Below are 25649 nucleotides of genomic sequence, written 5' to 3'. Positions count from 1 at the left end.
TTCTTGAACTGCAGCAGTCCACCTGCCATAGGCTGGCCCACAATGCTATTCAAAAGGAGGAAATTCCAGGATTTTGACACAGCGACAAAGGAGGAAAGGCAGTATGTGTCCAAGTCACAACAGTGAGTGAATTGGATTGGAACTGGAAGGTGATGGTATTCCCAGATGTCTGCTGCCCTTGTCCTTCTAGCTGGAAGTGGTTGTGGGTTTGGAAGATACTGTCTGAGGATCCTTGGTGAATTTCAGCAATGCATCTTGTTGCCAGTACACACTGCAGCTACTGAGTGTCAGTGGTGGAGGAACTGGATGCTTGTGGATATAGCACCGAGAGGACTGTTGCACTCTGGATGGTTCAAGTTGCTTGAGGGTTGTTGAGGCTGCATCTGTCCACGCAAGTGGGGAGTATTGCGTCACACTCCAGAATTGTGCCCCATAAATGAGGTTTTGAGGGGTCAGGTGGTGAGTTACTTGCCACAGTATTCCTAGCTTCTGGCCTGCTCTTGTAGCCACTGTGTTTATGTGGTGAGTCCAGTTGAGTTTCTGGTCAATGACAGCCCCCAGGATGTAGATAGTGGGGCATTCAGTGACGGAAACACCATTAAAAGTCAAGGGGTGATGGTCATAACCTGGCATTTTTGGGGCACAAATGTCACTTGCCACTTGCCAGCCCAAGCCTGGATTTGTCCCGGTCTTGTTGCATTTGAGTACCAACTGCTTCAGTGTCTGAGGAGTCACAAATGCAAAATATTCAGCTCCAATCATTGGCAAACATCCCCACTCCTGACGTTATGATGGAGGTAAGATCATTAATGAAGCAGCTGAAGATGGCTGGTCTGAGGGCACTTTGCTGAGGAATCACTAGAGATGTCCTGGAGCTAAGATGATTGACCTCCAACAACCACGACCATCTTCCTATATGTGAGGTATGACTCCAACCACTGGACACTTTTCGTCTCATATCCATTGATTCCAGTTTTTCTCGGGCTCCTTGATGCCACACCTGGGCGAATGCAACCTTGATTTCAAGTGATGTCACTCTCACCTCGCCTCTGGAATTCAGCTGTTATATTTGAACCAAGGCTGTAATGAGGTCAAGAGCTCAGTGGCCCTGATGGAACCCAAACTGGGCATCATTGAGCCCGTTATTACTGAGCAACTACTAGAAAGAATGAGGAACAAAAGGCCTAAGTTATCAGAGCGTAGGGATAAACATGCAACATTGCAAAGGAGCTCTGTAACTATTCTGCTGCATTTTGAGAAACAGGTTGTGGAGAACAAGAAAGCGTGATTTTGCAGGTTTCTAACATATTTTTAGAATTGCATACTTCTTTGCTGATTAAAGATGTAATTGCTTCCATTAAGGGATAATTTACAGTAAGACTGCAGGAATTCCAGAGTCTGACTGCAGGAGAATCATGATGTGAAACTCTTTTTGATGGCAACTGCATACAAACCAAGATTTCCTGCTTTCATCAAATAGTATGGAGAGCTGAGTGATATCACCCACAAGGCAGGTTATTTTTCTGCTGTGACCAGTGTTTCAAGTTTCTTGCCAAACAGTAATTCCTGTTGTAACACAGTGTGGAGCTGGATGAACACAGCAGGCCAAGCAGCATCTCAGGAGCACAAAAGCTGACGTTTCGGGCCTAGACCCCTCATCAGAGAGCTCCTGTGCTCCTGAGATGCTGCTTGGCCTGCTGTGTTCATCCAGCTCCACACTTTGCTATCTTGGATTCTCCAGCATCTGCAGTTCCCATTATCAGTAATTCCTGTTGTGACGGCTTTCAAGCTTAAAATACTTAAGCATGGCATCACATTCTAAATGTAGCAGCAAACTCCAACGTCACACTTGACTTATGATTTAATTTAAACTCACCCACATCAAGTACCCTCACCACTAACTTATAGTGAAAATACATCTGTGAATCATAATCCACACGTCAACTGAAGAACTGCCACATGTGCAACTAATAGTCAGTTTGTGCTCTGGGAGACAACAACTTGTCACTCCCACAATTACAGATCACTCATTTAGAAATACTGTTTTTTAAGCACACTCCATAATTAGCCAAAGTCTTGAACATCAAATGCAAAGGTTCACTTTCCTGATCCTCCAGTTTTCGTCTCCTGAGCACAGGAGCACCTACCGAAAGTTCATTTTCTTGGCATTAATATTCACAAGCGATTTTAACGGTGAAACAGTTCTTCACACTGAAATTGAGCTTTGGTGTGCTATCTGACCACAAACGGATATTTGAACGAACCTTTTTAAATGTTATTCCCCAAGATTGGTACACCTAGACTCTCCAACAAACATCACGGCCAATTTCTTCACTCCCACTGTTATATCGTTTGATGTGAGCTACCCCTTTGGGACGTCAAGTGACCAGGGTGGGGTGGTGGTGGGGGTCGAAAAAACAACTGTCGAACTGAAACACTTCTAATAGAATATTCCCGGTTCACGTTTATCCTGTATCTCCCTCATGTTCTATGGCTCTAATGAGCCACAAAAAAACAGCAGACAAGTTTGTACATCAGGCCTTAAAGGCCTCAAGGAGAGGGTTTACTAGGCTAGTAACAAGTTCCTTAGCACATACTGGAAGACATCACACATGACAATCCATGTTCATCAGCATCTTTGATTTTCAAATTGCCAGCTGAGAACCATGTTTTAATATCTAGAGTTTGAAGAGACCCGAGAGTTGGCAGAGCATAATCAAAAAGGACAGATGGTCACAAGGCAGGAACCTCACAATTCAAATTTGAAGATTTTTGAAGATATTCCAAAAAGAGAAGAAGCCATATAGGCCCAGAATTAAACACAAACAGATCCCAGCAGTGAAAGCAGCTTAAAGCAGCCCGTTGCCACAAACGGTGCAAACTAGTAATAAACTGGTCTGGAGAAATGGAATAGAATATCCTTTATTATCACATACTTCAGTACAGAAATACAGCCATATTTTTGTTTTTTCACAATGGTGCCATTAAAGGCAACCATCGCAGGTACAAATTTTCGAGGAAAAATAAGTGTTTGTAGAGTTTAAAAAATATGGAACAGTGAAGTGACCAAAAGTACTTAAGTTCCAGTCCACGTCCGCAGGCCTAAGAGCATGAAGCCATACTGCTTCTACATACCGGCCTCCAAGGACTCACTCTGCTGTCGCTCCAGGAATCATCTGCACGCTCCGCCACAGGACAAGATAGACCATATGGGCATTACACCTCAGAATATGGAACCTGTCCAGATGGGGACCAATGGCGTCGACCAAGTCGTGCACCTCAGAGCTAAGGTTGACCAGACCCAGGATGGAGATAATAGCACTGTCACAGAATAACAGCCAAAAGAACATTTCTGGGGAACAACAGGGGCTTCCAGAACCCTGGGAGATGACGATACAAAAAAAGTTCCCAAAATGAGGAGATAGTCTCCTCAGAATCGCCAAATCCTTGGAAGACTCATCGTGTCAATGTAGACTGGAGGGGAGTTGGGTGTGTGTTGCCCCTTTAAGTCAGGTCTGCTGAACCTGAGGGGGAAGCTATCAAGACAATTTAAAAACCAGCTGCAGAGTATAGAGACAGACAATAAATTACTCCCTTTGCCTGTTCAAGTTTAACTACTCTGTGTTCAGTTTATGGTTCTAGTGAAGAAAACACGATACTCACCATCACCCTCTAACTACATTTCCCAACACCCTCAGGACCTACAAATCCACCATGTATCTTTATACTCTGACCTATTCTCTTAGACCTCCACACCAGGGGAGGCACCCATGCTAGCATCCAGTCTGTTGGGCCCGTCAGAATTTCGTACATTTCAATGAGATCCCCTTGTAATTTTCTGAAATCCAGGTAACATAGGCCCATTCAACCCAATCTCTCCTACTCCAAACCAGTCATCGTCGCCATCAGTCTGGAGAACCTACATAAAAGTTTCTACACAGAAATCAATGGAAATCAAGAAATTGAACACATCTGAGAAAGCGTGACATAAATTTCTGGGGATTAAAGGCTTCAAGCGGCACAATGACAAAAACACAGCTTCAAGACAGAGGACCATCCAGGGTCATGTTGGATGACCTATTCCTGGTCTTATTTTCTCTGTCTATGCTTTTCCGTAAAAAAGTTCCAAGATTCCAGCAAGGATTTCGAGATCTATCACTGATTGAGCTGCAATCTTCATTTAGAGGTAGATTTGAATGTTGATCAAGTTTTACATATGGTGTGCTGATGTTGCTTCTCTTCAGCGAAATAGATTGGAGGGATTAGACTGTGTGTTTTAGCATTCTTCAAATTCTATTGCTGTTGTGAACAATCCAAAATAGTTATTAAGTAACTTTCTGGACCCAACTAACAAGCTGATTAGGTGAAATGCCTCTATTAAGGTAAATTAAGAACAGGTTCTGAGAATGACAGTTCAGTACCAAAGAAGGAGCACACAGCCAAGCATACTTGGTAGTTTCACAATCAAATTTAGATAGAAGCATTATGATGATTTTGGAAAAACCTACTGAGCTAACAGGTCCACAGTAGACACCATTTCCCTGGCCACGCACAGATCCCAGGAACATTTGGACAACAAAACCTCAATTGCTTCCCTAATTACTGGCACCTTTCTCAGACTCCTGAGTTCTGAGGAAGGGTCACCAGACCTGAAACGTTAACTGTTTTCTCTTCTACAGATGCTGCCAGACCTGCTGAGCTTTTCCCACAACTTGATTTTTGTTTCAGACTCCTGCTCATTGACTACAGCTCTACCTTCAACACCATTATCCTGTCCAGACTGATTTCAAAACTCTGGAAGTCTTAGCTTCCCCGGCAACGACATTGTCAGCTTCCTGAACCAGTGAGGACAGACAACCATACCTCATCCACAAAAACCTTCAATACTGGGGTCCCCAACTGTACATCCAAAACTATGTAGCCAAATTCCGAACGAATAGCTTTCACAAGTTGCTGATGACAGCACTGTGGTAGGATGGGTATCAAACAGTGAGTCAGAATAGAGAAAGGCGACAGAGGGCTTGGTGGCAGAGTGCAAATGACAACAGCCTTTCAAATGCTGACAAAATGAAAAGAACTGATCATTGATCAATGACTTCAGAAAGAAAACAAGAGAACACACCCCCATTTATATCAATGGAATGGAGGTTGAGGGTTGACAGCACCAGGCTCCAAGGAGTGACAATAACCAACATCACGACCTGGACTTCCCACGTTGATGGGACGGTCAAGAAGGCAGGATGCCTCATCTTCCTCAGGAAGTTCAGCATGTCCATAAAGACCCTCACCAAATCCCACAGATGCATCATTGAAAGCACACTGTCCGGTACTACTCTGCCCAGAAACGCAAGAAACGACAGAAAGTTTATGCACAGCCCAGACCATCGAGGATGCAAACCTCCCGTGGACTCCATTTACACTTCTCCTTACCATGGAAAGGCTACCAACATCGAAGACCCCTCCCACCACAGGAATGCTCTCCTACAATGAATGTCCGTCAGGCACAAGACAAAGAAGCTGGAAGACGCACCAAGTTTGAGGACAGCTTCTTCCCTGCTGTTATTAGACTGATGAATAGACTGTAGACTCAAATAACGCTGATCTTGTTTATATTGATCTTGCTTTGGGCACCTCCTGTGCAGTGCAACCTGTATGCCTCACTTTATCCAAGCATTTATGTCCTTGCTTACTATGATCTTCCTGTATTTCTCACAAACAAAGCTTTTCATTGTACTTAGAATAAAAAGTGACAATCAACCAACTTTGGATGGGTAATAAGTGCTGGCCAGTGATACCACATCACTCAAGGGAACAAAAACAAAGTAGCCTGCTGAGCTTTTCCAGCAAATTTTTGTTCCAAAAAAAATGACAATTTATACTTGCATTCTTCATACATGCAGCAAACAAACCAAATATATTCATAAATGTATACGCACATGTTCATGTATTTTTCCTTTTATTTTTACTTCCTGCCACTGACTTTCGAAGTGAGCTGATTAAACTGCTCCCTCCACCCACTTTCCTAAGTTGTTCATATTTTTCACCCCTCTCGCTCCATTACTCTATGTTTCCTGCACTGTGATAAGTCTCTGACCACCTCCCCCACTGTTACAGACTATCAGCAAGCCCCATTGTCACAGGTGTCACCACCCTGTGCAGTTGTGGAGTCATTGCAGTTTCCCTCCACCAAAAAAAACAAAATTATTTGACAACATTTGGTGAGACTGATTTAGCACATCTAAATGTTATGCTTGCCAAGTCTTATCTCACTATGTCTAAGATGACTAGTCCAGTGAGAGACAACTTTTCAGTGGCTGAGTTTTAAGATGTGGATCAATTTTGCTGCCATTCACAGTAGTTTTCCAAATTTTCATCTAATGAATAAATAAAAGTAAGGCTTATATTGTATACAGGACTGACCTCCAGATAGGTCAAGACACTGGTAAAATGCCTAAACAGTGGGTCACTTAGATTCCAATGAATTCATAGGTTTTTTTTAGCCCAACCTGTCCAAGGTTTAATCCATTTGACAGATGGAATAGGATGGCCATCCTTGAATATTTTGTTAATTACTGGACCTAAATAAAACACATTAAATGCCAGTGAAGAATATCAACTCAACTTTCAGGAGACACTTGCTAATGGAGTTCACCATAATTTTAAAAACCAGACCAAAACTCCAAACAAAGAGAGCAACCTCTTAAAATGAGCCGTAAGTATTCGGAAGCAAAGTGCTAACTTGCTGCCGTTGACAAGTTTAAAAATCTTTGTTTGAAGTTGCCTTTAGTCCTGTTGCCAAACAAGCCAAGAGTGATTTCAAACAGACACTTCGCTGCACTGCTTCAGCAAAAAGTAATTTCAATTACAATCAGCGAAAGACATGCAATATGATAACATTGTTTCAATAAGGAATAACCTGTCCTTTTCAACGCACAAAAAGAATCTAAATCCTAGATATGAAGAGTGAAAAGCCAGTTAGAGACAAAAACAAAATGAAAATTGCTGGAAAAACTCAGGCCTGGCAGCATCAAGGAGGTATATATAGTTGCAAATCAAATGACCTGCTTCACCCTGCACAGTATCAAGCTTCAAGTATTGTTAGAGGTGCACAGTCCAAGCAAGTGAAGTCTTGTATCATACTTCTGACATGTGCCCTGTAGCCATTAGATTTACTCTGACAAATGAATAGTTTTTAAACACTTGTTGGACTCCAATTGTCTTGAGGCACTTTTACTGTCCTCCCATGCCCTGCTGCAAGTCTCAGCAAATAATTAATCCCTGCAGAATTATTTCACTTTTTGGCAATTCCTAAAGCCAATATGATAAACGTACACATGCCACTCATGAAGCTCTGGATTGTTCCACCCAAAATGTTTTTAATAACCAGAGTGTAAAATACCTTGTAAAATGTACTTTACATGATTTGTCAACATGGTTTGAAATAAGTCAGAAGAGAAGAGATCTTTTCATGTTTAGTGATGTGACCCATGAGATGACCGAATACATGGTCATTCTGCACTTCAACATTACAAATTTGTGCTTCCAAACCTATTATGATTCACAAAATTGAGAGAGAGAGTCAGTTCATATGTTGTGTACAAGTCTAATCATGCATTTTAACACTAAAAAACCCCAAGTTCCTCTATACACAATCATTGGTTATTCCATGTGGACCTCAAATTAATGAGCCAAGTGGCTTAAGTTTTGTGCATTAGACATCTTGGAATTTTAGCTAACATTCAGAACCAAAACCAAACAAGCTGCTTCATCTTAAACTGTCACTGTTCCCTATACAGTCATTCCAAAAAAAAAGACGTAATTTATACTTGTATTCTTCATATCAGCAGGAATCAAACCAAATATATTCATAAACGTATACGCACATATTAGATTAGATTGCCTACAGTGTGGAAACAGGCCATTCGGCCCAACAAGTCCACACCACCCCTTGAAGCATCCCACCCAGACCCATCCCCCCTATAACCCACACACCGCTGAACACTATGGGCAATTTAGCATGGCCAATCCACCTAGCCTGCACATCTTTGGACTGTGGGAGGAAGCCAGAGCACCAGGAGGAAACCCACACAGACACGGGGGAATGTGCCAACCCCACGCAGTCGCCAGAGGCGGGAACTGAACCCAGGTCCCTGGCACTGCAAGGCTGCAGTGCTAACCACTGAGCCACCGTGCCGCCGTTCACTTATTTTTGTGCAAGCTCCAAATATATTTCTAGGGAACTCAAAAACATCAGTTCGATATATTTGGTCTTCAATACAGAAGAAAGCTTCAAAAAAGTTCTGTAGATCTGTTCCTTATTTTCACACTAAATTGTATAGAAAAGATTCAGTGAAAAGATATTGCTTTCATGGGTTGATACTTGTATCCGTTCAAGAATTTTAGCCCGACAACACTCCATGATGGTATTGCCCACATGGAAAAATCAAAACCAAAAAGAAAAACTATTCACTGCCAGTTCGAGATACATCAAATTTCTATCATAATCTACAGTCATTAGGCTGTTTGTGACTAAACTGCTCAGATTAACCTATGCAAATTTTGCAAAATCAGAGATAGGCAGCAAAACAAAAAGAGGGCACATACAGAACCACTGCCATTTTAAATGGGGCTTTTTCAACTACAGCCTCAATTTACCCCAGATGGGCAGGACACTAGTGAGGCCACTTTTAAAGAGTACTGCATTAAATTCCTTTCGCCTTTCTGTAGGGAGGGTGCAGAGAAGATTTACAAGCATGTTGCTGGGACTGGAGCATTTGAGTTAAACCAACAGGCTGAACAGACTGGGGCTTTCCTCCCTGGGGTAGCAAAGGCTGAGGGGTGACCTGAGAAGTTTATAAAATCATGTGGGGGTGTGGATAGGATGCACAGTTATGGTCTTTTTCCTATGGTGGGTGCAATGACTGGAATGTGATTGGTCTGGTGGAGCTCTGATTATCAGTTCCCTGATTCTCCTCACTCTAGAGACCGGCTCTGAACTAGCAGGTCAGATTCCATGTCCTGTGCATGTGTAAATAAACAGATGCTTGATGATAGGATACCAACCTCTGTAGAATAATTTCAGTGGGAGAGAGTTAAAGGTTTAAGGAGACAGGCGAAAAAAGGATCAGAGGAATAACTTTTTGACACAGAGTGCTGCGTATATGGAATGAGAGTGAGAGGGGGGACTTGGAAGAGGTAGGTACAATTACAACATTTAAAAAGGCATCCAGATAGGTGTATGAATAGTAAGGTTTTAAAGGATATGGGCCCAAAGCAGGCAAATGGGATTACGTAAAATTCGAACGTCTGACCAATAGACAAGTTGGACTGAAGGGTCCATTTCTGTGCTGTATGACTGTAATTTGTGCCTTGTACTGAAGTGAATTTCCACCTAGAAGGCATGTGAGAAGTCATCTCTCATTATTCCAAGTTACTTCTCTTTGAAAGGACTGACTTCACAGCCACCAGATGGCTCAAAGCATTTCACAGCCGATTAAGTTTTTTTTAAGTAGTCACTGTTTTAATAGAGGAAATGCAGTAGTCATTTGTGCTTTTTGAAGTCCCACAAACAGCAATCTAACACTTTTCTAAAGAAAGATACTGACCCAAAACGTCAACTTTCCTGCTCCTCTGATGCTGCTTGGCCTGCGGTGTTCCACACTTATCTCTGACTCCAGCATCTGCGGTTCTTACTATCTCTAATCTAACAGATAGTCTGTTTTATGGCAATGTTGCTTGAAAGATAAATATTGACTATGAAGTAGAAATATCTCCCTCTATCTTTCACGGAGTGCCTTTGGATCTTTTACACCCATCTGAGCAAGCAGGTTACCCGAAAGATATCACTACCGATTGTGCAATCCTTGAGCTGTTATTCAGAGGCTACACAGTGCTACCAACTAAACTCACAACTGACATAATTATCAAGCAACAAAAATGTCTGTAATACAGCTCTTTCAACCAAGCATACATTTTTGTGATAATAAAATGTGAGGCTGGATGAACACAGCAGGCCAAGCAGCATCTCAGGAGCACAAAAGCTGACGTTTCGGGCCTAGACCCTTCATCAGAGAGGGGGATGGGGGGAGGGAACTGGAATAAATAGGGAGAGAGGGGGAGGCGGACCGAAGATGGAGAGTAAAGAAGATAGGTGGAGAGGGTGTAGGTGGGGAGGTAGGGAGGGGATAGGTCAGTCCAGGGAAGACGGACAGGTCAAGGAGGTGGGATGAGGTTAGTAGGTAGCTGGGGGTGCGGCTTGGGGTGGGAGGAAGGGATGGGTGAGAGGAAGAACCGGTTAGGGAGGCAGAGACAGGTTGGACTGGTTTTGGGATGCAGTGGGTGGGGGGGGGAAGAGCTGGGCTGGTTGAGTGGTGCAGTGGGGGGAGGGGATGAACTGGGCTGGTTGAGGGATCTCCAGCATCTGCAGTTCCCATTATCTCTGATACATTTTTGTGACGTCTTGTTAGAATTCTGCATTAAATTTTATGGTTTCAAATGGCTAGGGTCAACAAATTGAACACTTCAATCTGATCATAAAACCAAATCAGCCAATTCTAATCAAAAACAAGAGCTATGCTTCAACCAAAATGGGTGGTCTCTGGTGAAACCATATCCGAGTACATGGTGCAGTTCACAGCTTTAGTGTTTGGAGGCAGTAGAAGACAGTTTCCAAGACTTCTGCAATCAGTGGACCGGACCATTGTTCAAGAGTTTCAAGTATTCACCAGAAAACTAGACTGCTAGTCAGACTTCATTGGAATGCAGTCCTCCACGCAACTGCTAAAGAAGTCAATTTGAATCCTTCCCTCCTGAAGGCCAGATGTGCAGCATTCAAGTGGGGTGACCTGGATCAACACAGGAAGTCCTGATAGGATCTCTGCAAAGCTATCACGGATGCCAAGAGGCAGTACCAGACCAAGTTAGAGGCCAAAACGACCAGACAGACTTCCATTGCCTATGGCCAAGCCTAAACAACATTATAGGGTATAAAATGAAGCAGTGCAAGATAGTGGACAGAGACACATCCCTCACTGATGCACTGAACACTTTCTATGTTCAGTTTAACACAGCAACGCCTGCCTTGGCAGTGCCCGACACGCCATTCCCTCCGTCACCGCTTCAGCGGTCAAATCTTCTTGGGAGTCAACCCAAGGAAAGCAACGGGCCCAGTGTCCCCCGCCGAGGACTCAGGTCCTGTGCGGACCAACTGAAGGGGGTATTCACAGGCATCTTCAGCATCTCCCTCTTACAAGCCAAACTCCACCTGCTTCGAAAGAAGGCCACCATCATCCCCACACCTAAGAAAGGACATGCACTGTGCCTCAAATGACTACCATCCAGTGGCTCTGACCTCCATAATCATGAAGTGTTTCGAGAGGCTGGTCATGGCCCACATCAACTCCAGCCTCCCAACCTGCCTCGATACCCTACAGTCTGTGTACCAATCTAACAGGTCCACAGAGGATGCTATATTCCTAGCTCTGCACTCACCCCTCAAACATCTGGACAACGAAAACACCTACGTCAGACTCCTGCTCATTGACTACAGCTCCACCTTCAACACCATTATCCCTTCCAGACTAATCTCAAAACTGCCTGACCTTGATCTTGGCTCCGCTCTCTGCAACCAGATCCTCAGCTTTCTGATCCACAGACAGCAGCGAGTATAGCCAACTGCACTTCTTTCACAATAACGCTCAACACTGGAGCCCTCCCAAGGATGTGTCCTCAGCCTCCTGTCATGCTCACTTTATACCTATGTTACCAAATTCCGAATGAACGCCAGTTACAAGTTCACCAACAACACCACTGCAGTGGGATGGATATCTAACAACGAGTCAAGTACAGAAGGGAGAGGGGGCGGCTTGGTGACATGTTGCAAGGAAAACAACCTCTCTCAACAACCAGCAAAACTGAAGAAAAACTGAAAGCACTGCGGATGCAGTAAACTAGGAACAAAAACACAAGTTACTGGAAGTTCAGCAGGTCTGGCAGCATCTGTGAAGAAGACAAAAATCAGGGTTAACATTTCATGTCTGGTAACCCTTCCTCAGAACTGATGATACCTGGGAAAATGTCAGTTTATATACAGAATATAGGGAGGGGGATGGGGTAAGAAGGTAAACAATTGGATAGACCCCAAAGAGACAGAAGAGCAGTTGGATAGAAACAGGAGTTGATAACATTTAGCTGGGTGGGTGATTAGTTGTTAACAGGGACAGTTAGTGACTAACAACAGGTAGTGTGTGACAGTTATTGCATGGTAACAAGACCTGGTGTAAATGGAAGGGAGTTGGGACATGGGAAAGTTTGGCCATGTAATTATTAAACTCTATTGAGTCTGGAGGGCTGTAGGGTCCCCAAGTGGAAAATGAGGTGCTGTTCTTCCAGAGATAATGGGAACTGCAGATGCTGGAGAATTCCAAGATAATAAAATGTGAGGCTGGATGAACACAGCAGGCCAAGCAGCATCTCAGGAGCACAAAAGCTGACGTTTCTAGGCCCGAAACGTCAGCTTTTGTGCTCCTGAGATGCTGCTTGGCCTGCTGTGTTCATCCAGCCTCACATTTTATTATCTTGCTGTTCTTCCAGCTTGTGTTGAGTTTCATTAGAGCACTGCAGCAAGCCAGAAACAGACATGCTAGCCAGGGAACAGGGTAGTGCATTAAAGTGGCAGACAACGGGTCGTTTAGGGTCTTTCTTGCAAGTAGAACGTGGATGCTCTGCAAAGTGGTCATCCAGACTATGCTTCGGTTCTCCAATATAGAGGAGGCCTCATTGTCAGCAGCAAATGCAGTAGACTAGATTGTGTGAAGTGCAGGTGGAGTGTTGCAAAGGGAGTTACCTCTGCAGAAAGCAGAGCATAATGTGTCTCTGGTAGTGGCAGCAATGACGTCTGATGATCTTGTGGATGTGGGCATTGGTGAGATCGTAGGTAAGGTCAAGGGGAACCCTATCCCTGCTGCAGGAGGGACGAGAAGGGGTAAGGGCAAAATTGCAGGAGCTGGGTCGGTCCAGGTTTAGGGGCCCATCGACAATGGACCTAAGGAATCCTCCATTCAGGAAAAATGAGACTCCCTTGTCAAAGTTGGCCTCGTCTGAACATATAACGTGATGGATACAGAGGAACTGAGAGAATGGGATAGAGTCTTTACAGGAAGCAGGGTGTGAGTATGTGTAGTCCAGGCGGCTGTGGGAGTCAGGGTTTCTAACAGATATTGGTGTCCAGTCCATCCCCAGAAATGCGAACAGATGTCAAGGAAGGGAAAGGACAGGTCAGAAATAAACCAGGTGAAAGTGAGGGCAGGGTAAAAATTGGAAACGAAATTGATGAAGTTTTCCAACTCCAGATAAGAGCAGGAAGCACCACCGATATCACTGATAAACTGGAGGAAGTTGGGCTGATGTCAAAATAGAACTGGAACAGGCAATGTTCCATTTACCCCACAAAGACACAGGTATAATTGTGACCCATGCAGGTACCCATGGCTACCCGTGGCCTGAAGAAAATGGGAGGAGTTAAAAGAGATGCTGAGGATGAGGTTGGCCAAGAGAAGGAGGGTGGTGGTGGGTGGGGACAGTTCAGGTCTTTGCTTCAGGAAGAGGCAGAGTCCTAAGAACCTCCTGGTGGGAATGGACATGGATTGCACATCCATAGTAAACAGCAAAACTAAAGAACTGATCACTGACTTCAGTTTGAATGGAGGAGAGCACAGCCCCATCTACATCAACAGAACTGAAGTTGAGAGGGTAGAGCGCATCAAGTTCCTCGGAATGACGACAACCAACATCATGTCCTGGACTTGCCACGTAGATGCGACAGTCAAGAAGGCACAACAACACCTCCTCTTCCTCAGGCAGCTCAGAAAATTCAGCCAGTCCATAAGGACCCTCACCAACCGCTATAGATGCACCACTGAAAGTATACTGTCTGGATGCATAATGGCCTGGTATGGCAACTGCTCTGCCCAGCACCATATGAAACTACAAAAGATGGTGTGCACAGCCCAGACCACCAAAGAACCCAACCTTCCATCCAATTACACAGCTTGCTGCCACAGAAAAGGTGCCAGCGTCAAAGACCCAGGAAATGCTTGCCTACAACCTCTTCCACTAGGCAGGAGATATAGAAGCTTTAACACACACACACGCAAGCAGGTTCAAGAACAGCTTCTTCCCAACCATTTGCAGACTAATGAATGGACTCTCTAGCCTCGAAAAATGCTGATCTTGCCAAGCACAAGCCCTGAGGAATGTAACATGTATGCTTCTAAGTCTTTTTGATCTGGACATCCTTTGGTTACTGTAATCTGCCTGTAACACTTGTTAACAAAGCTTTCATTATATTTCAGTACGTGACAATAAATCATTGACTCATTGGAATAATTTTCATCTCTTTAATAATAAAAGCTTTAAATTTTGCGTTAATCTAAATCAATCAAGCCAAACCACAGATCACATTTAAAGCAAGTAACAGAGTTTCAAGCTGATAAAATTCACAGTAAAAGTTAGTTATTTAAAAGCCAGGGTAGAAAAAAAGTTTTTTTTTCAATCTTTCAGGCAGATTAGTGGCTGAAGACAAAAAAAGTCTGAAATTCTTTTCACAAGGAATCATGAAATTCTAGTACTTTGTATGCTCTGTTGCTAAACGCATTCCAGGCCATTTCAAAATTTTAAAAATTCAAGTGTGAAGGAACAGTTTTCCCTCATTTACCTTCTAATACCATTAAAACTGTGAACCAGCAAATGGCAGGCACCTATTTTATAGAGTTGAAACAGGTGTGAGGGCACATGCTCCCACCTGATAAAAACTAGAACTTGTTTTATAATATAGCTTCCAATACAAGTGCGGCTGTGAACTAAGATAAGAAGGTATTTCTTCACTCAAGTGACAAACCAGTGGAGACGGCAGTGGAGGTCAATTCACTGAACAGGTTTATAAACAAAAAGTAATTTATCTCCAGATACAAAAGCAGTCAAAAGTTATGGCACAGCACATGGAGAATGACAATGACAATGAGATAGAAGATCAACCAAGATACTGAATGGCTGAGCAGATTCAATGAGGCAGATGACACACCTTTGCTTCTATGTTTCTACTTTTGCATACAAACATATCAAGTCAACAGCTATTTCCCCAACAGCTCAAACCATACTTCTACTTCACAAGATCAATTCTACCTTTTATAATCCCAGACTGCCAAATTTATGTTACAATCAGGTCAAGACAAAAACTTTAATTTTTCAAATGGGCAAAGATGACAGATCAAGGGAACTTAATAGAAACTAGGCCACGAGACTGCACATTTCTAACAGACCAAATTTTAACATAATATACCATACTTGTACAACTTTCTTTTAACACCAAAATTAACACAAGGCAAATGAGTCTGTAGACTGTGGTTGAACATTCTGGACACCCCACCCCCAAATAAACTATCCTGGATGACAGACTGAAAACACTGCATGAGCCCTGCCTTCACTTTTGGGCATGTAACTAATATTTTTGAAGTGTTAAATATGGTACCCTTGGCAATAAGTACTTGTTGCAATTTCCCTGGTCAACAGCGCAAATTTCATTCATAAGTAGAAATGTATTCGATGCTGTACCTTAAGTCATTGGTGGGATGGGCGTGGCTAGCTGGGATTGTCCATCCCTAGTCACCATTTGAGAAGGTGGTAGTGAGTTGCCTTCTTGAACCACTGCAGTCTAACTGCTGTAGGTTGATCCACAATGCCATTAGGGAGGGAGTTCCAGGATGTTGACACAGCGACAGTGAAGGAATGGCCATACATTTCCAAGTCAGAATGGCTAGTTGCTTGGAGGGGAACTTGCAGGGGGTGGCCTTCCCAAGTATCTGCTGCCCTTGTCCTTCCAAATGGAAGGGATCGTGGGTTTGGAAGGTGCTGCCTGAAGATCTTCAGTGAATTTCCACAGGCATCTTATAATGGTACGCAGTGCTACTACTGAATGTCAGTGGTGGAAGGAGTGGATGCTTCTAGATACAGCATCATTCAAGTTGGCTTCTTTGCCCTGGATGGTATCAAGCTTCGAGTTTTTGGGGCTACACTCATGCAGGCCACTGAAGGAGTATTCATTCCATCTCTCTCCTGACTTGAGCTGTGGAAATGATGGGCAAGCTTTGCAAAGTCTGGAGGTGAGTTACAAGCCTCTGACCTGCTCTTGTAGCTGCTGTATTTATATAACAAGTCCAGTTGAGTTTCTGGTCAATAGTAACCCCCAGGATGATGATAGTGGGGATTCAGTAATGTAACACCATTACATGTCAAGGGATGGTGGTTAGATTGTCTCTTATTGGGGATAGACATTGTAACTGTACAAATGCCAGGCAATGTTACTTGCCACGTGTCAGCCCAAGCCTAGCTGTTGTCCAAACCCGGATTCATTTGAACATGGACTGCTGTTCAAAGTTCACTCCATTTAGCACAGTGATAATGCCACACAACATGGAGGGTATTCTCAGGGTGGAGGTGGGACTTTGTCTCTACAAGGACATGCTAGAATCCTACAGAAGTTTGGCTAGGCCACTGCTGAGGTACTGCATACAGCAATGGTCACCATATTACAGGAACAAAGGGATTGTACTGGAGGGGATGCAAAGGGGATTCATCAGGAAGTTACTGGGATGGAGCATTTCAGCCATGAACAGACACTGGATAAGCTCAGGTTGTTTTCCTTGAATTAGAGAAGGTTGAAGGGACAGCCTGACAGAAGTGTCTACAGTTAGGAGGGGCACAGGCAGGTGAACAGAAACCAGCTGTTCCCCTTAGTTGAAGGGGAAATAACAAGGCAGGCATAATTTTGAAGAGAAAGGCAGAAGACTTAGAGCAGACTTCAGGAAAGCATTTTCACCCAGAGTGATGGGATCTTCAATGCACTGCCTGGGACCATAGTTGGGGTGGGAAACCCCAACCTTGAAAGAGTACTTGGATGAGTACACGAAGTGCTGTAACATTCAAGACTAAGGGCTAGTGCAGTAAAATCAGACAGGTGTAGGTAGTGGAGATTTTGGGTAGTTCAGACTCGATAGGCTAAAGGGCCTCCTCTTATTCTAAGATTCTAGGATATCCTCGAAAGAAAAAGACAGTGACTTACCCATAAACCAAAGTCAAAATACTCATTCCCATAAATTGTACTATTTCCCTTACTGTAAGCAGAAGTAGATAGACAAGGTAAATTTCTAAGCAAACATTTTGTAATGTTAGTCATGCAGGGTTGTATTTGCTCAAAGGAATTTAGTGGTCCCATGAACTATGAAATTTACAACACCTCATTAAAATGCTATTGCTACATAAACACCCCAAAAAGGAAAATATACAGCTCGTTATAGCCTTGTTATTTCTGCTTGACCTAGGCACGTATCTCACATAACTACCCATTATTGATTTGGAAGCCAATCCTTTAAAAGGTTGTTTGCCTGCCTGTAAACCAGTTGATTAGCCTCATAAGAATGTCCAGTCCTTGCAAAATATGCTTTGCAAAGCATTACTTCTTGTTAACTCAAATGGTTTGACAGGTGGTTTGTACTGCACAGTAATGCCAACAGCATGGGTTCAATTCCAGCACTGGCTGACGTTACCATGAAGGAGTCTCCTTCTCAAGCTCTCCCCTCATCTGAGGCATGGTGACCCTCGGGTTAAGCCGTGCACCAGTCATCTTTCTCTAAAAACCAAACAACTGTGGTCCATTAGGGCTAATGGTGACTTCTTCAAACGTAACCAGGAAACATAACACATTAGTCTTGATAAATGTTGGAGACAGTAGGAACTGCCAATGCTGGAGAATCTGAGATAACACGGTTTGAAGCTGGATGAACACAACAGGCCAAGCAGAGGAGCTGGAAAGTTTGATGTTTTGGGTCGGATTTTCTCAAGAAGGATCCCAACCCAAAACGTCAAACTTTCCTGCTCCTCTGATGCTGCTTGGCCTGCTGTGTTATAGAACATAGAACATTACAGCACAGTACGGTACAGGCCCTTCGGCCCCCGATGTTGTGCCGACCTGTCATACCGATCTCAAGCCCATCTAACCTACACTATTCCATGTATGTCCATATGCTTGACCAATGACGACTTAAAATGTACCTCAAGTTGGCGAATCTATTACTGCTGCAGGCAAAGTGTTCCATTCCCTTACTACTCTCCAAGTAAAGAAACTACCTCTGACATCTGTCCTATATCTTTCACCCCTCAATTTAAAGCTATGCCCCCTCGTGCTCGCCGTCACCATCCTCTGAAAAAGGCTCTCCCTATCAACCATATCTAACCCTCTGATTATTTTATATGTTTCTACTAAGTCACCTCTCAACCTCCTTTTCTTGAATGAAAACAGCCTCAAGTCCCTCAGCCTTTCCTCGTAAGACCTTACCTCCATACCAGGCAACATCCTAGTAAATCTCCTCTGCACCCTTTCCAAAGCTTCCACATCCTTCCTATAATGCGGTGACCAGAACTGTACGCAATACTCCAAGTGCGCCGCACCAGAGTTTTGTACAGCTGCAGCATAACGTCTTGGTTCCGGAACTCGATCCCTCTATTAATAAAAGCTAAAACACTGTGCCTCCTTAAACAGCCCTGTCAACCTGGGTGGCAACTTTGCAGCTTCACACCGTGTTATCTCAGTCTTGATAAATGCATTGTTTATTTTAAATCTTGCATTTTTCCATAACAATTTTAGTTTTACCTTATTCGGCACAACACATCTGGTTTCTTGGCCTGGTCTCACCAAAAACCAAAATGCTTATTTCACTGGACTATTAACCCAGAGGCCCAAGCCAAATCTCAAGGGATACGAGCTCCATTCCCGCAATGGCAGCTGGAGGAATTCCAATTCAATTACCAATTCTGAAACTCAGCAGACATTCAATACCACAAGCTGTTCATGGGTGTCCTTTTGAGAAATAGATCGATCATCTTTATCTGATCTGATGTACCTGTGACCTGTATTGGTTCAAGGGTAATTAGGGACAGGCAACAAATGCTGCATTTGCCAAAAGAATGAATGCTAAAACCTGTAAGATTTAGCTGTTTGATGGATACTCAAAACACTTAATTGTTCTTGAATTCTGTTGACTATCAACTTTCTTAATACTAATTTGTAATTGTCCTGGAGGTAGTGGTGCTGAACTGCTTTGAATCATGTATTTCAGAACCCCTTCCCCTCCCCCATTTCTGAAGAGGAGTCTTGGCCCAAAACGTCAGCTTTCCTGTTCCTCTGATGCTGCTTGGCCTGCTGTGTTCATCCAGCTCCACTCCTTGTTATCTCAGATTCTCCAGTTCTCTCTCTCTCACACACACACACACACACTCTCTCTCTCACACACACACACACACTCTCTCTCTCACACACACACACACACTCTCTCTCTCACACACACACACACTCTCTCTCTCTCACACACACACACACTCTCTCTCTCTCACACACACACACACTCTCTCTCTCTCACACACACACACACTCTCTCTCTCTCACACACACACACACTCTCTCTCTCTCACACACACACACACTCTCTCTCTCTCTCACACACACACTCTCTCTCTCTCTCACACACACACTCTCTCTCTCACACACACACTCTCTCTCTCACACACACACTCTCTCTCTCACACACACACTCTCTCTCTCACACACACACACACTCTCTCTCACACACACACACAGGAGATGAGGCAAGTTAAAGAAAGCATGAAACAAGAGTATTTCTCTTCCTGAAGGCCAAAATATTGAGAAACTTGTACACAGTAACTTGTACACTTCTAAATTCTGGCTCAATTTGTCAAGCTAGGAATCAAGAACGAACTACTTCTTAAATTCCAATAGAAAACATATGCAACGGTGATGTGGATCTAGGCCCAAAACATCAGCTTTTGTGCTCCTGATATGCTGCTGGGCCTGCTGTGTTCATCCAGATTCACATTTTATTATCCTGCAATGGTGATGTGTTACATTTCACACGCAGGTTTCTAAACTGTGAAGAAAAATTAAAGGAACACAATACTTAATCATTCAAGAGAGTTGGAGTTATTTCAAATTTATTAAAAATCAAGATGATTACTGCTGCATAGTTCCAATTAGGCTAATCTTTTATCCATTTGTGAACCACCTTCAATAAAGTTCATCAATAATATTTGACAAGCTTTTATCCTACAAGATACAAACAATATATTCCCATCACCTATAACGCTAACTCCTAACATATCAGGACAAACACCAGGTTACAAATTCCAAACTGGTCGGCACCCCCAATCAAGTCATAGGTTTCTCCAACAATGGTGACTGTGTGAGGGACACTCTGGTTAAATATTCCTGAACTAACAACTTGCTTGCTGTGAGACAAAGGTCAGATTACGAAACAAAACTGGTCCTCAACTTCAACAAGGTACTTTAGCAATGATTGCCAAGCAGGCCTAGAACGTGTCTGGAACAATAACAAAGTTGCTGGAAAAGCTCAGCAGGTCTGGCAGCATCTGCGGAGGAGAAAACAGAGCTAATGTTTTGGGTCCGGTGACCTTTCCTCAGAACGTGTCTGAGGCCTAGAATGCGTCTGTGTTGACACAGATGTCACTGCCTCTGCTTGCGCTAACTCGGACTGATTGTGTACATTGCAAAACTGGGCGGCCAGGCTGGAAAACTATGACACCATGTGTCTCGTCTCGTCTCGTCTCGTGTTTCTGCTTCTGTTGCAAGTGCTCCCTCCCTCTACCTGGCCTGGTGACAAAAAAGGAATGCAGCTGCAGAACATTTGTGGTGGACAAAATAGTGTGAGCAGAGAAGGATTTCACAATTTTGTCACTAGGGAATACAGACAGCTTCAATGCAACATGTAGACATGGACCATGAACAGTTTTACATTGCGATAAAAAAAATAAGTTCCATGCTTACATAATTTTATCCTTATGCCAATTTACGAATTTAAATTCAATTAAAACTTGGTCTTGCTGATGTCTGGGCTTATGTGAAACATGATCTTGGATTTCAGTGTTTAAACAAGGTGACATTGGAAAAGGTTGGTACAGATCTATACCAAAATCATAGGTTATTGAACTTCAAGACTTGCTTTTATTGTATTAAACACTGAAAAAAGTTTATGATAATGATGTTGCCGTTTCAATTAGACAAAAGTTTCATTCAGTAGTACCGAGCTAGGGAGCTTCCACATAACCCACCGAACAAAAGCAAATCTCTACTGACTTCCCACTACGCTAGTTAAACAGCGACACAGAAAATTATTTGACACTTCAGTACTTGACCACAGCTAATACAGCTGTTCTGTTTAAACCAAGTTCCCAAACTCAATTATACGAAAAGAAGTGAAAGCCCAGTTGAGATCAGGGAAAATACATTTCTATTATGAAACAAGGTGAGAAAAGAAGTTAATCATTTATAGGCCTCTATGTTGTGGGTACATTAGCACAAGCCACCTTTAGTTTGGCACCCTATTTAGAAAATCTCTCAGGCAGCAAATATGGACATATATTTATTTGAACTTCACTGCATGTAGTAATGAAAATACTCAATTTAGCTGTGTGACCCTTTAAGCCTCACAACTCAACTGGGTTATTACTCAATTAATGGAAGTTAAATGCCGTTGTTTGGAATGGTGGCTCTGAATGTGTCCAGGGCTGAATTCTTATTCAGTGTTGTTCTCAGAGTTTTGCTACAGGAGAATCTTGAACTTGAAGGACACAAAGTACAAAGAATTCAAGTTTACAGATGTGACATTGTGGATGAAAAAAATCTAAAAAGGATCAATGTTGCAAATCTATAGCTCACCTTATCATAAGTAGCTTCCCTGTTCCTTGTCAAATTTGGCATTGACCATCTGTTGGAGGACACAATTTCCTTGTGATTAATTGCTTAAATTCTTCTGGAGGCCAACCGTTTGTCCTTGTGGCATAAAGCAGATAGTTATCAACAGCTTCAACTCCTTTTCCCAGGCCTGGCTAATTGCTTCCAATTCCAGGGTAACAGTTTGTTTTTGTAGAATAAACTGTTAAGGGACAGAGTCATTAATCTGTTCACTGACTGAGAATTAATAAAATTGAGGTTTACAGTACAAATCTAGCATGCTGGAATATTTGGGAACGGCATTAACAGACTGCTCTAGAAAAATGCAGGTGGTAGCCCCATGGAGTAGTAAAGACAACTAAAGTGGATATTAATAGATATGATATTGTTGGGATCACGGCTACAGGGTGAACAGGAGTGGAAAGTGACTATCCAGAGGTATTCAGTGCAGCCACAGAGCAAGTTCGGGCAGAGCATCAGAATCTCAAAAATACTGACAGGACTAGACTAGGTAAATGCAGGAACAATGCTCCCAAATAACCAAAGAGTCCAGAACCAGGCGTCAGTATCCAAGAATACAGAGTAGGCCATTCAGGACTGGAGAGGAAGGCATATGTCTTCCAAAGTGGCAAATGATGTGTGTACAGGAAGTTCCCACAATTAGACGCAGCATCAAATAAACTGATTCAGATGTTGACAGAGACCAGGGCACCAGGAGATAAAGGTCTGTTTTCACTCTTCATGGAAATCAATTAACTGACTGGCTGATGCTTGACTTCACTTTCATAAACTGCTGTTTCATCGTACAAAGCATTTTTGAAAGTCTCAATGTGAGTTCATCTAATGCAAAATAAACATTTGCAAGGACCAAGCCAACAGTTCGCTTGTCAGACTGGACAACTCTAGTGCAAAACATTACTTGTGCCCCATTAAAGTAGTGTTTTTAAATTAGACAGTTAAATGATAACCAGGGGAATTAAAACCTGACTAATTAAAATTACGAGAGAGATTATAACTGACCATTTGTATCATTTAGAAAATGATATCACTCGTGACAGCAACAGCCCGAGTTTGATCCATTACAGCCTGCATCAACAAAGAACATTTGTGAGCTGAGAATTCAAAGAGACAAAATATTGCTAAATTTTGGAACTATACGCAGCGAAGGAAGTTGGATTGCTCTAACTGAACTATCAGGAGAGCTTTGCAACTTTAAAAATTAGGAACTCCATACCTTGTTGCACCGATACTGCTTCGAAAAATTAGGAGGGATCATTCGAAACCTAGCAGCACCAAGAAACTACAGAATTGGGTTTCTGCCTGACAATAGCCCAATTGATTGCGCTGTAAATGTTAAAAAGCCTTAAGTGCTAACAGTAGCAGTGAAGAAATATCTACAGCCTTCAAAAAGAAAGCATGCATCCCTCCTCTCTTTTTTGATCTTTTCAAAGGTGCAGAATCAACAGTCAAATAAGCCTAATGAAAGAATTCATGCACAAAGCAAGTTCACCCAACCAATTACTGAAAAGTAGTATGACTGTCACCCTTCAGGAAGAAGCATGCCACCATTGCAAAATTTGAAAGGGCTGAAAGAAAAATAACTTTCCACCTGTCATCTGATCTTTTGGCCTTGCAAATTGTGCTGTTGGTCCACAGTCTTTTCCCATCCCTGACAGATGTTTAACCTTTCATCTGAGTTGAGCACGTATGCAAAACTTTAACTCAAAGATTACCAGGTAAGAATAACAGAGACTATGAGACATATCACAGTTAGCATCCATTAACACAGAAGATCTGTCCACGATGTGGTGAGAGTTTGATGATATTAAGAAGGTTGCTTAGCTGGAAGGAGTTGCTAGTTGCAGTAACAACTGGTCACTGTTAGTGGAAATTTGTCCACGTATTCTTTGTATTGACTCTGCATTGCAACACTGAAATGGGAGAAGGCAAAGAAAACATGGGAAAGTAACAGTTACAAAATGCCATACTTACAATCTTCATTATACATGAGTCCTACAGAAAGCAAAGCCTCATCTTCTCAATTCTGTGGAACTCTCATTTCAGAGTGAGCTTAGATATCGGGCAGTACAGAAAAGGATCACCAAAAGCAAAGTTTTCCAGATGGGGACCAGGGTTCTTGTTACCAAGGCAAAACATTAAAACGATCACTTCAAAAGCAGTAAAAGATATGCCCAGAAGAGAAACAAAGCTGATCACCTGAAAGAGGTTTCACATAACCTCTTATAATAAACTCAACTTACTCCTATGGCGCATGACGAAGCTGGAACAATGATAAATAGGAAGGCAAATGCAATAACGACATCTATTTTGAGAGGACTTGAATATGAAAGCAGGGACATATTCCTGAGGCTTTATAAGGCTCTGGTCAGGCCACATTTGGAGTATTGTGTGCAGTTTTGGGCCCATAGCTCAGGAAGAATTTGCTGGCCCTGGAGAGGGTTCAGACGAGGTTCACAGGAATGGTCGTAGGCCCCGCAAACGAAAAGCTTAACATGAGGAATGTTTGAGGACTCGGACTATATTCAGTGGAATTTATGGGATAAAGGGGGATCTAACTGAAACTTTCAAAATACTGAATGGCCTGGACAAAGCGGACATTGGGAAGATGCTTCCATTGGTAGGAGACACTAGGACCCAAGGGCACTGCTTCAGAGTAAAGGGAAGATCTTTTAGAACAGAGATAAGGAGAAACCTCTTCAGCCAGAGTGGTGAATTCATGGAATTCACTGCCACAGAAGGCTGTGGAGGGCAGGTCATTGAGTCCATTTAAGACTGAGATAGGTAGGTCCTTGATTATCAAGGAGATCAAGGGTTACAGGGAGAAAGCAAGAGAATGGGGCTGAGGAAGTTATCACCCGTGATTGAAAGGTGCAGCAGACTCAAGGGGCCAAATAGCCTAAATTCTGCTCCTGACTTATGGTTTTAAAAAGCGTAACAAACTACATATTTCAACTAAGTACCTGCACAGTCTTAAAACAGAAAAATGAAGCGTGAAGATTATCTTTGTGATAGATGTCAAAACATGGATTAGGTTTCCCCAACTCCAGTCCCATATCTCAGTTAATGCAACTTTATTTAAACTACTGTAAGAAACAGGCAAACTAAGCAGACCATCAACTTGTGCTGACATAGTGACCAAACCAAGCAATTAACTGACTGTGCCAAGATACATCAAATGCATCAAGAAAGAAATTCTATCTCCCCTTCACATTCAAAGGCATTATCATCACTGAATCCTGCGCCAATATTCTGGGTGCTGTTCCAATTCTCCTCAATTAGTCCAAGTGGACACAAGTATCACATTCTCATCACACTCTGGCAAAGAAACTCTTTCCTAAACATTCCATCCAAATTCTTGGCAACACAGTATTTTTTGATGGCTTTTCAAACTGCTCTAAAAAGGTAAGGAATAAGTCATCATGAGGCAGAAAAAAAAAGGTTAAAGGAACAAAAATAAACCAAAGAATGCAGACATTGGAAATCAAAAACAAACGTAGAAATTGCTCTAAAATCTCAGAATGCCCCGAAAGCAATTCCGAAGGCTCACTGGACTTGAAACATTAACTCTCCAGAAAAGTTAAGGAATGTGGTTTGAATCTAGACTGTGCAGTACAAGTAGAATGACCTTTCAGTGCAAAGTAAATCTTATTCTTCAAGATTGCTTCAAACGTAAGCTGCATTTGTGAACAAATGCAAATAAACTTTGTATACGCATACAAATCAGTAACACAGAAACTGACAATACCCCTATAGTTGATAGCAGCAAGACTGTAGTCAATTGACAGAGACAACACAATCTGAGTATTTCACGTCA

At 42.7% G+C, this 25649-nt stretch overlaps 1 protein-coding gene across 16 annotated transcripts in view; it reads right to left on the bottom strand.

Annotated features, from left to right (window-relative positions):
* The window catches only part of arvcfb (ARVCF delta catenin family member b), a 271561-nt gene that overhangs the window by 190482 nt on the left and 55430 nt on the right, over positions 1 to 25649 (bottom strand). For 2 of the 16 annotated variants that reach the window (XM_048556415.2, XM_059654924.1), the window contains one exon: positions 21800 to 21848. The exons of the other annotated variants lie outside the window; for them this stretch is intronic. The gene's annotated coding sequence lies outside the window, so the exon portion shown is untranslated. Of the gene's footprint in view, positions 1 to 21799; positions 21849 to 25649 lie in introns of those variants that run through there. 16 annotated transcript variants of the gene reach the window in all.

This window comes from Stegostoma tigrinum, chromosome 26 (genome assembly GCF_030684315.1).
Source record: "Stegostoma tigrinum isolate sSteTig4 chromosome 26, sSteTig4.hap1, whole genome shotgun sequence".
Lineage (NCBI taxonomy): Eukaryota > Metazoa > Chordata > Chondrichthyes > Orectolobiformes > Stegostomatidae > Stegostoma > Stegostoma tigrinum.
This window is presented reverse-complemented; position numbering and strand designations above follow the sequence as displayed.